Source organism: Cavia porcellus, unplaced genomic scaffold (assembly GCF_034190915.1).
Source record: "Cavia porcellus strain 051 isolate PalLab524CR breed Dunkin Hartley unplaced genomic scaffold, mCavPor4.1 scaffold_16, whole genome shotgun sequence".
Lineage (NCBI taxonomy): Eukaryota > Metazoa > Chordata > Mammalia > Rodentia > Caviidae > Cavia > Cavia porcellus.
The window spans coordinates 4,144,204-4,156,225 of record NW_026947499.1 but is presented as its reverse complement, the minus strand read 5'-3'; the positions used below and the strand labels follow the sequence as shown (position 1 = coordinate 4,156,225).

Below are 12,022 nucleotides of genomic sequence, written 5' to 3'. Positions count from 1 at the left end.
CAGCAGCTGTGGCAAATCTCCCTGTGAATGAAAAGCACAAATTCTTTCCCTTTTATCTGTCATCAGGAGCCAAGCACTTAAGTATAAATTGTCAGACAGTTGGCAAATGATTACCGATTTTGTCTTTCTTTATATCAGTCATTTAGACTTTTATTTTCCCTTTGTAGTATGTGTGCTGCCAAAGCAAGCACTATCTTTCCTTTTTAATTAGCGACATGGCGCATATTTCCTGCTGGCTGGAGTCTAGATAACGCCTCATTCTTAGTCTTTTGTTCCTGACTCCTAACTCATGATTTCAATATCAATTAAACGCTGGTTTTCCAGTTCAGTTTTGGAGACAGCAATGAAGAACAAACATTCTTTTTTCTTTCTTTCCTTTCTGTTCTTTGTAAAAAATTTTCACACTGGGTTTTACCTAGAACTTCCACATGGAGCTGTATCTCTATCCCCCCGTTTTATTTTTTACTGTGACACAGGGTCTCACTAAGTTCCCCAGGCTGGACTACCATTTGGAATCCTCCTGCTTCAGCCTCTGAGGGTGCTGGGATACACACTGAGATAGAACTACAATCTTGAGACCCTGGCACAGCCTGTGGCCTCCCTTCACCCTGTGACACTGCATGGACTCCTCCCTTTCTGCCCTAGTCGCAGCCTCAGCCAGTTGAAGCACTGACCCCAGCAGCCAGGTCTCGGCTCCTTCTGGGTCCACAACTGTGCCTCAGAGCTGAGGCTGTATTTAACACCTTCCTCTCTGCCTGTCTCTTCTGTAATCTATTTATGTTGTGCTCAGGGAAGAGAGAACCTTCATTTCCACTTTGTGCTTAGCACAGGGTGCAAACACTTACCATGTACAGAGCCAAGCAAGTACCTCTTCCCAGAGAAGCAATTGTGAATGCCTACAGGGATTTCTTCAGTGTCTCAGAACAGATATGCAGCTCTAAGTGGGCTTTGAAGCAAGGCCCCACTGGATTCGGGTTTATAAACATAGCCTCTTGACTATCCCCAGGGCTGGATCCAGGTCTCCTTCCCTTCCTTAAGGAACTTTTTGCTGGTATCTGTGCTGCCCCAGGCTCTGCACTCCCTGCTTCAAAGGAGCCCTGCCTCCTGAGAGCTTAGCACAAGTCCTGGAATGACTTTGGTGGGAAAGTTTAGGGTCTCACACTGGGTTCTGAGTGATGGTTTCCATCAAGGGAATGGAACAAGTCTATGTCATTTCAGCACTATCTGTGGATTCATCCACACCCAAAATGTGTAGGTTAAGAGGTGGGCAGTGGAGCTTCCCCAAAGGAAAATCACAAAACACTGGGCAGCCAAAACCCAAAGTGTGTTTCCTCTCTTCATCCGCCTGGTCTGTGTACAAATAGCCAATGACAGTGACCACTGGAACAGCCCCGTGCCCTAGTCACTGTTCTAAGGACTCAGGAATCCCAGCTCAGGTAAGGCTCTGAAATTCTGGGATAGTGGTGTCACTCCAGTCCCCAGGTGGCCATATCACAGCTGAGGCGGCTGAGGGCAGCAAGGTTAGGTGGTGGGCTAGGAATGCCCGGTGGTGAGGAGGGGCTGGGGAAGAATCCACATCGCTGTTCCCACTCACCAGGGCTGCTCCTAGCCTCCCCCCGTGTAAGAGCACAGGCCTCCCTCCTGGCTCCTGTGTGGGACCTCAGAAGAGGTCAATTACGAGCACCTTGAGGGTTCCTACTCCTAAGTGAAAAGGCAAGCTGAGGCAGGACACCCAGCACGCAAGCTGGGTAGCTCTGTGAGGAGGAAACATTTTCCTCATTCATCAGTCAGTCAGCAATGTGCACTTCTCTTGAAGAGAAGGGGACACACGGTGAAGAAGGCATTTGGTTTAATGGGCAGTTTGTAAAGTGAAAATCACCACACAGATGCGAGGTGTTGTAATTAGGGTTAAGGTGTTGTTTCTCCCAGGAGTCAATCGCGGGGCTCCAGGCTGTCTCAGCAGAGTGAGACCCCCAGGCCAGAGAGCTGATTCAGTTCTGATGAGGATGGGGAGGGAAGCGCTTTCCCCAGGACTGCTCAGAAAGCACCATAGCTTGTTCACATTCAGCCTTTCTGGTCTCCTTGTTGTGAGCTTTGTGAGCTGCTATTAGTCACAGCCACCAAGGTTGTCAAATTCTTCCTTTGTGACCATTGTGATGGTACAAAGCACACTGTGTATTCAGAGCCAAGGCTGTCCTGTGCTCTCTGGGTTAATTCCTCTCTGTGTTCTCTACATGGTAGCAAACAAAGCCAGCTGACCTCAGAGGGCACCTGCACGACGGAGCTTGGCTTCCTTTGTCCTCTTTTGCATCTTGGAGTGCTTGATCTCTCCGTAATGCACTTTACGAAGCTGTGCTTGGCTTTGCAGAACAGAGCGAAGTATTAAGTATTAAATATTAAGAAGCTTTAAGGATAGGAGCAGGCAGCTGGAGTTTCCCATGAAGAGGCCCCACTCCCTGTCCACCTTGAGCTCAGCAGTGGCCTCTTTCCTTGCTCAGTGCTGCTGAGGGATGTTCAAAGATTGGGCGGCTTCACAGGAGGATGTTAGCCAGGAATCCAGGGGACATCTGTACCTTTCCAGCTGCAGGAGAGGTTGATCCATCTTCCTATGGCTTGCTCCCTGTGAGTCCCTAAGGCTTTTATACCTCCTCTCTGCTGAATTTTTACCTTTTAATACATTCGGTGACTCCCCATTGCTACACCAGCCTAGCCATTAACACTCTGCTTCTTGTTTCTTCCCTGATTCCCCAGCCGCATGCTCACCTCAGGATTAAACTAACACACTGCTTTTCCTTCTATGTCAGTGGCTGAGGAGGCATCTCAAGCCCCCTTGCCAACTGCAGCCTGCATAGATGTGTACAGAGCAGAGTGCTGAGTCTGAGCTTCCGGGCATGGAGGCAGGTCCTGCTTCTATTACGCTTCCTGTTACCTTGGGAAAATTGCTTAGTGTTTGTGATGCTCCAGTTTCTTAATCTTTTCAAAATATTTTTTCTCAATTAAAGGTTGTTTTGGGGCCAACTGAAAAGCATCCTTTTTCCCAGGTTCCTTTGTATCCCCTTTGCCTACAGGACCAAGGAGGGAGGGAAGAAGCATCTTAACTGGTTAACTGAGCCTCAGATGTCTCCTCTGTCCTGGAGCCTTTGACGTTGGTGATTTCAAGTGATGAGCACGGAAACCATTTAGGACATGAGTGAAGTCATCTCACTGTATTATAGACAGCTAAGTTAGAATGTAGTATACAGTCAGAGAAGGACTGGGCTCTAAAGGAACTCAGGAAAGATGCAGATATCAGGATTGGGGCTGCAGTCACATCTGAATAAGGCCAGGTCCCAAGATAAGGTCACAATGGACAGACTCAGCTACTTCTAGGGGGTAAACAGAATTTGGGACTACACTGAAACTGGCACCACCCACTCCACTAAGTTCAGTTATGCATTAGACATCTGGCTGGGTGACCAGAACCCCTCACCCACCCTTTCCCAACATGTTCCTGTTTTGGCAATCACAGAAGCCAAGGTTAATTGTGTCTGTCATATGCCCCTGCTACACACCTTACTTCTCTATTGGGTAGTGTGAGCTGAGTGGCTTCCTTGTCATCTTATTGGTTGATTATAGTTTGACCCACATTGTACCTACATTCATGACTTTGCTGTGTGAGTTATCCCTGACCAAGGACCTCAGTGGCAGTGCACTCCAGACCCCTCCTGTCCTTCAGCAGCTGATTCTATTCCCCCATAACCCTCTTGCCACTCTTAACCTCCTCTGTCCTGTAGAGTTCATTCCTTGATTTCATGGGACATGAACCCAGCACATCTGACATCTAGGAGATTAGGAACTGTTTCTCCTAAATCTGTTTCACCACAAGAGTGAAGGTTCTGAGCGATGATATGCCAGAGACTGTGCAGGTATCAAGAAAGACAAATGGGCCCCATTTATGCTACTCTGGTACCTGTTGGTTAAGAGTTAGCCCATATCTTCTGTAAATGAAGGAACCGGGTAATGGATACAAAGGATATTTTTTCAGTGAGGTGGCATATTTAGGTGTCTGTCTGTGTGTCTCCTAGAGCACCAGTCTCAGGGAAAGCTGAAGGACTGGGTGAAGGATGCTGAAAAGAAGCAGATCCTTAGCCTCTGCCCTGGAATTGGAAAAGTCCACTCTGCTGCCTGGAGCCAGATCACAACTCCAGCATCTCATTGCATCTGCATGAAGAGGACGTGCACAGTGAATAAACCACTCTCAAAGTAAAGACACAGGGGTAACAATGGCAGGGGCTTCCCCCTGCAAAGAAGGCAGCCCTGAGGCCATGGCTGACCTGACAGAGGTGTGCTCCTGTTCTGCACTGCGCTCCTGTTCTCTGGGACCTCAGGGACCTGCACCCATGTGACTTCAGGGACCAAGGTCTGGCAGACAGTAAGGAGGCAACAAATGAGGAAAGAGCAGATGGATGCTGCCTCTCAGGAAGAAGTGGTTCTTCCATGCTACATTAATGAGCCCACTCATGAGCATGGGCCATCGGAGCTGTGAAATACTGAGAGTTGCATCTGTGGGGTGCGCATTGCTAACAGGGGTGCTAACTGGATTCCTGGTTTCTTTGTCTAACTTCAAAGTGGTTTCTGTAGAATCAACAGAAAGCAGCAAAGCTGAGAAGTGAGAAAAGGTGTTTTTCATCTCCATTCCAGCCATAACATGCAAACCAGGAGTCTCAACTTCCAAACTTCTGCTTAGCAGGATGAAGGATTTGTGGAGCTGGTGACAGCTGAGATCTGGCAGCCTGGGCAGAGCCCACAGAAGCCTAGGGTCCCTGTGGTGGTAGGGAGTGGAGAAGTCCAGCTTTTCCTGGACTGACATTTGAGGAAAGCTGATGGTCCTCTGCCTGTGCATGGAAGGTGTTACTCTGCTTTGAGTAGCAACATCCTTGGCTTCTACCCAGTTCATGCCAGTGACAAACACTGCCCTGTTGATGTCTCCATACACTGCAGAATATTCCCCTGATGCAAAATTGTCCCTAGGTGAAAACTACTGGATTCAGCTCAGAAAATGGGTGGGGAAAGTAAATGTATTGGGCCTTGTAAGCTAATAAGTTTGCCATTTGGAGGGTGATAGAACCAGAAATCAGACTGTACAATCTGCTTCTCCTTGTTTCCATGGGATACTCTTTCTCCTCCAGCTAAGCTTCTCCACAAAGCAACCATCAGCATATCTGAGCTACTAACTGAGTGCCTTTGTAATCAGTAAAGAAAACAATCTTCCCAACAAAGGGGACAGCCCAGTTACCTGGGGTGTTTGGTTCAGCCACCATTGTCTCTGTGTCTCTGGAGCTCCTTGTGTGGGGGTCACAGGGGAGCATGGGTTACCTTACTTCATCCCCTCGTGGGCAGGGCTTCCCTGCTGAGCAGGAAGGGAAGAGGTTTCTCATCCATCCACTCACTCCTTCATCCATCAGTTAATCACATACTACGCGCCATTGACTGTCTGAGAGCTGAGGATTTGCTCAGCCTTTGAAAGGCTCACGTGTAGTTGGTTAACTACAAAGGTTGGTCAAGGTGTGATACCAGTTCAGGACAGGGTTGAGAATTTTCTATTTTTGTGATTTGGGAGAAGACTAAGGAGGCCTCAAAGGAAATGTGGGAGATGCAAGTGAGCAGAGATGTGGATTAGAATACATGAAGGAGTTAGTGATCTCACAGTGGCAAAGTCTTGGCTCTCACAAAGCACCAGGTTCCCTGGGGCTGCAGAGAAGATGCTGAGGTCCCTGAAGCCCAGCCTGCAGACTGAGAGTTTGGTGGGGAGCGCGAGGAGCAGGAGTGCTGAGTGAGGAGGCTGGGCCGATGCTGCAGAGAAGGAGCCTGAGCCAAAGCATCTTGCTGTGGGCCTCCTGCCAGCAAGCACAGCTGGCCGTCAGTCTGAAGAAGTCAGGCTGCAAGAGATCAAGATAAATCATTTTAGTATTAGGACAGTGAAACAAATAAATATGGAACATGAAATGCAGGCAGCGCTAGGAAAAAAATACATACTGTGGTAGCTGATGTCAGAAGTAAAGAATCTTTTATTGTTGAGGGAATGGAATAAAGAACAAAGAAATTCATAACTGGGTCATCACAGATTTTAAGGTGTTGTAGTTGCTCTTCTTGGTCCTGAAACAAATATTCAGTATCCAAAGTTTAAAAAGAGGGCTTCTCAGGCAGGGTCCCTGAACTGGCCAAAATTTACCCACAGCCACAGATCCTAAACTAGTAAGACATTTCGCAGGCACCTGTAGAGGAGGGTAGGGAAAAGTTATCTCCTTACATTTCATTGGTCAAAATTGGATCACCTGACAATTCTAAACCAGTCATTTTGACAGGAAATTTAGTATGCTAATTGGAGAGTCAAGGCCCACCTCTGAGTCCCATTGGACAGACTTTCCTGGGGAGAATTTGGTCACCTGAGTGCTCAGGAAGGTGGTAGCTTCTGAGCAGCACCAAATGAAAAACACTCCTCTGTCTCCAAAGCAGGGCTGGCAGGGCTGATCCATAGATAATCACCTGTCCTCTTCACAGAGCTGAAGACCAAATGTGACAGGGCAGTGACCCCAGCAGATTAGTAGAAATGCTTGCTAATGAGCTAAGACTGCTTTCCCTTTCATATGTCTATTTTGAAGTATATATAAAATATTCCAATTTCATCTTATTAAAAAGCTTTTGCACAACAAGAGAAACCATGAACAGAGTCAAGACTTAGCCTACAGTCTCAGAAGAAATGTTCATCAGCTGTCCCTCAGACAAAGGATCACTATTAAGAACATATAAAGAACTCCCCCAAAAATCAAAACTCCCACATTTGGAGACCCAATCCAAAAAGGGCATCTGAGATGAATGCACACTTCTCAGATGAAGAAATACAAACAGCAAACAAATACATGAAAAAGCATCCAGCATCACTGGCCATTAGAGAGATGCAAATTAAAACATCCCTGAGATTTCACCTCACTCCAGAAAGAATGGCTGTTATAAAGAAACCAACTAACAACAAATGTCAAAGAGGCTGTGGGGGAAAGGAGCCTTCTACACTGCTGGTGGAAGTGTAGACTGGTGCAACCACCATGGGAATCAGCGTGGAGCTTTGTGGGGGACTAAGATTGAAGTCCCCATTTGACCCAGCTTTTCAGGGTGTTTTCCTGGAAGAATTAAAAACATCACACCACAGTGATGTAGTGCACCCACGTTTATTGCAGTGTAATTTGTAATAGCCAGATCCTGGAAAAAAACTGAATGTCCATCAACCAAAGAATGGATAAAAAAAGCCATGTTTCTTTCATGCAGTAGGTATTATTCAGCCATGAAAATGGATGATGGGGATTTTACAGGTGAATGGAGGCAGCTGGAGTCCATACTTAGAAAGTGTAATAAATCAGGCTCATATGCGCAAACTGTATTTTCTCCCTAGTGGGAGAAGCTGGAAGGGTAAATAATATTTTATAAATATGTACCCAGAATATTTCCACAGTAATGTGCTGTTACCCTTCCAAATGTTTGTTCCTTTAATATGTTTTTTATTATTCCAAGCCTTTTGGATTTTCATAGAAAACTGTTATCTTCAAGTATCTCACTTTAAAGTGTTCTTTGAAATTTTTAATTTCTCTGCTGTGTTTTCTAGTTTTCAGGATATAGGTCCTATAAATTTTGTGGTGAGGGTTATTACTGTCTTATATTTTAATGCTCTCGTAGTCAATGTGTTTGGTTTGCATTTGCTACCATGAAGTGGAAGTGTAGTTGCTTTTCCATAAACATTTTAATTTAAAAATGTTTAATGTGTCCATAAAACATGGACACTCACTAATAAGGGATTTCAGCATGAAATTAGTTTAAGAATAAAGTCAATTTACCATTGCATTTTTATTTATTAGTAATATTATAGATTTGTCACATGCTAAAAGTATCAGAGATGTTACCTAAAGGGCCCGAGGGTTGGGGCTCACCGAGAACAAGGAACTGAAGTTATACCAGAAGTGCCACAGTATGTTCATGTTGGTAATTCCTTATTGAAGAGGGGATCACTATTGTGACCTGTAAGGGACGTGAAGGAACGTAGCAGACATGAACCGGGCAGCAAGCAGAGGCCACCGACCAGCTCTGGGCTCCCTGCAAAGCGGGAAATGAGACCCTGCTAGATAGCAGCCGGGCACTGGGGCCTCACACGAAGAAATCCAGAGGAAAGACTCACGCCAAGCTTCCACCACAACGCCTGCTTTTTTCAACTCCGCCGGCTTTTCAGAGCCTTGAATGGCAACCAGCGTCCTGCTCGTGGTACAGAACTGAACACGGGGCTCTTTCACAGTAGGAGGAGTTGGAGATCTACCTTGACAAGCTGATCAGGAGACCGCTGAGAATGAGGGTCCCTATGTTAAAAGTGATTCCTGTAATCTCCTATGGTGTCCCACTGTGACAGTCTGACCACTGACTTCAGTGAATACAAAGCACAAGACTCTCCTTAGCTTCTGGTAGTTAAAGAAGCCTGCTACCTCTTAGAGCTAGTGCTGGTATTTGAAAGGTTGCTTCTCCCCAGATGGTGCAGTAGGCCATCGTAACAATGTTTGTCAGTGTTGTGCTTACAGAGCTTCCCTTTAATAATGGTACTGAGGACATGGAAACCTTTAGCAACGTCTTCAAGTTAGATTCATGGACCCCCCCCCCCCAGGATTTCTACTTCAGTCGGTAATCAGCTGGCTCCAAAACAGGACGGCATGGCAGAGGGGCAATGTTTCACAGCAGCAGAAGGCAGCAAAAACAACAAGATCAAACAGGAAAGCAAGCTTTTCCATCCTCTGCCCTCAGGCAGACATGGCACCTGCAGGTCTCTGTGCCTCCTCTTGCACAGGATGAGGATGGTTACTGAGTAAGAGCTCCACCCACCTGCTGAGTCCCTTACTTAAACTTCTACACTTCTCAAGTTGCCACAATGGATCAACCATTGCAACACCCTAAAGCATAAACAGCCACCCTAGGGCAAGTCCTCTCCACCCTGGGATGCAGACCTGCTGACTTACTTAGTTCAGCTTCTAAACTCAAGGCTACACACTGTGTCAGCCATTACAACCTCCTAAGTGGGCAAGCAGAGGTTTCCAGACACAAATCCCCTAAGACTCTGCTGACTGAGTATGGTATAGAAATCTTTCCCTAGCCATTAAAAATGGTACACAGATTGGGATTTGAAAGCCTACAGGATCTTCCACAGCAGGATACTGGACTTGAACTCATGGCCCAGCATGGCAGAGGGGAGCTCCCCGGCACCTGTCGACTGAAGACGGCACTAATCAACCCCAGGGCATGCTGCGCTGGAGCCCAGGTTCCTGCGCAGGGAAAAGAGGGCTCTGGGGGGATTATGCCGGCCATGTGGTGAAGCCTGCTTCCCGTGTCTGCTGGCTCTGTGGACACCAGAAAGAACACGGTGACTGGAGTAAGTGTGACATCAATGGGCACAAGGCAGCGGGTTTGTCGCTGACTGCTTCACAGGCTGAGAAACAAACCAAAACAGAGCCATCGACTCACGTCAGTTCCCTGGACGTACTGTCAGGGGAAGCCTTGCACACTCGGCCGTGAAACGGTAGCTCTGGGGCCACACACCCTCACCGGTCTCAACAGCAGCCCACTCTGTCTCCTCCCCCTTAGTGGCCAGTGATGAAACTGATCAGGATTTTCGCGAAATGAATCTGCAGCTTTTTATTTTTTGACATTGCAGATGCTCAGAAAGGCTGAGCCAGCATTCCTATGGGACTTGGCTGTGTCTACATGGAAGATGGTTTCCTCCTTCATGTGGAATAGGACCATTCCAGCTGACCTGGTCCTCCACGTTCCCAGTGATGCCACACCAGGGGTGATACCACGTCACCTCCTGGCCTCCCAAGGATTTTATTCCTTTCATCTCTGCTTACATCATTCTAGTAGTCTTTGCGAAGCATCATCTCTGCCCAGAAACTCTGAGGTTAATGAGTAAATGATGTTTGTGTAAACTGAATTATATTATGCATGCCCAAGGTAAGATGGTAAGCAGTGAGGAATAGAGACTGAGCTATATATCGGTAGTGCTGTGTACTGAGTATCGCACCTGCACACTTCAGAGCTGTTTCTGGTGATGTCAGTGGTTTCAGCACTGAAAAGTAGAGCTGTTGTCAGGTAGCTCAGAAAAGGTGGGTGTGTGCTCGGATTTCATCCAGCCTAAACCATGGAGCACAGAAACCAATATCCAGCCATGCTAACTGCTTTTATAACGCTAAGGACCTTACCGATGCGTGGAGCACTTCTCACCAAACCTTTGGACTTGGCCAGACTCCGAGCGCCAGGCTCTCTTGGGAAATATTCGCCAAGCATGTGAGCTCAGGTGTGCAGCGCCGTCTTGGTGACACAGACTCCTGCGTCTGCCCCTTCTTCTCAGCTGGGTCTTTCCAAGTCTCTCTTTGGCATTTTCTGTTTATGGGATAAGTAGTTTGGAGGTCACTATTGTGTTTACTTGTTACGCTTTCCTGAAGTCACAGATAAACTCTACATTTTTGATGCTTTATAGCTTGAATTTGTGATAAATAGCTTCCGTAATCTTGTGCTTTTTTTATCCTAAGAAACTTTAATAGAAATTTGAAAAAATACAGACATCCTTTTCTTCCGTTTTCTACCTAGAAAACCTGATTGTCTTGCCAGATGTTTGTCTTTTCTGTGATGAATTTATGTGCAAACACTCCCAGCACCCAAGCACTTGGCCAGCACCTGGGCCAAGGGCACCTACCTGGCAGCTGCCCTCCCTGCAGGCTCCCTGTGCACAGCTGGGGCAGACGTGGGAAGCTGGTGGTGCCATATGCTGGGCTCTCACCAGCTAACCACTCTCCATCTCTGAGCACCACCTGGTGAACACAAAGTGCTCAGATCTCATCCTAAGCTTCTACGTGTTTATGTTTTATAAATCCCCCACATGATGCATAAAACACATAAAGGAGGGCTCCCTGCTAATAATCATATGCAAAACGTTGGTCTGAGTCTTGTGATTAGATGTTCTGAAATTTGATAAGGAATAATTTTGGGGGAAGATTTTTGTATAGAAAATAAAGTAAAGATACTTGGGAATTATTTGGGGCTTTATTTTAATATTACGAAATCAAACAACTCAATAGTAATTTTTTTTTAAATAACAGTTTAGAAAAGAACCAAGGACTAGAATAGATGTTAATTTTTTAACAGGAGACATACAATTGGCCCATAGGTTATAAAAAATGTCCAACAACACTAATCATAAGGGGGAAATGCTAATTGTCACGGCCATAAGAAGACACCTAACAGCTGTTAGAATGACTGCAATCAAAAAGAAAGAAAGAAAGGTGCATTGTCAAGTGTGTGGTGGAAGTGAAGGCCTGATGGGAATGAAAATTATTCTACCTGCTACAGAAGGAATAGAAGGCTCCTCAGCAGACTAGAAGTAGATCTCCCATACGACCAAGGTATGTGCTTCTGTGTGTGTCAGCAGGGGACAGCCAAAGCCCAGCCTCTTCCTATGAGTCAGCACCATGCATGGGCTGCTGGGAGGACAGCCAGCCCCCAGGCCCTTCTGGCGCCTGGGCCAGGAAACAAGAAGAGCCACGACTTCACCCCCACGCCCATAAGCACCTGGCTGATCTGGAAAAAACACAGGCTGTGATGACAGCTATTGATGTGAAATGCAGTTTAAGGCTTGTGGTGTTTGGTGTTCACTGACTCTGCAGGTGTAGGGCTGGTGGTCTGATCATCTATTCAGGGGTTCATGGTACACAGTGTGGCATGTAGGGGGATCTCCTCCTGAGGGTGGTGGCCATTGGTAATACCCTGTCATCTTGTTTTGAAGTCCTGTATCATTTTCATTACTGTGCTGAGTTGGATCATTTCTGTTTTGTTTGGTTTTATTGTATCCAACGGCACGGGCAGCTATTTCAAAGATAACAAGATACATTATGGCAGCCATTTTGTATTTACTCTTCTCTTGTCTTGAAGTTCTGTATTGTATTCATTGTTTAGTTTTTATTGG

The 12,022-nt window shown here is 46.4% G+C and overlaps 1 long non-coding RNA gene across 1 annotated transcript; it reads right to left on the bottom strand.

Annotated features, from left to right (window-relative positions):
• Positions 1-5,387: 5,387 nt before the first annotated feature.
• On the bottom strand, positions 5,388-10,435 carry LOC134470781 (uncharacterized). Its single transcript, XR_010039941.1, has 3 exons — positions 10,263-10,435; positions 6,016-6,135; positions 5,388-5,918 (listed from the first exon to the last, which is right to left on the bottom strand). It is a non-coding gene; the product is annotated as an uncharacterized LOC134470781 (long non-coding RNA).
• Between the last annotated feature and the right edge of the window lie 1,587 nt (positions 10,436-12,022).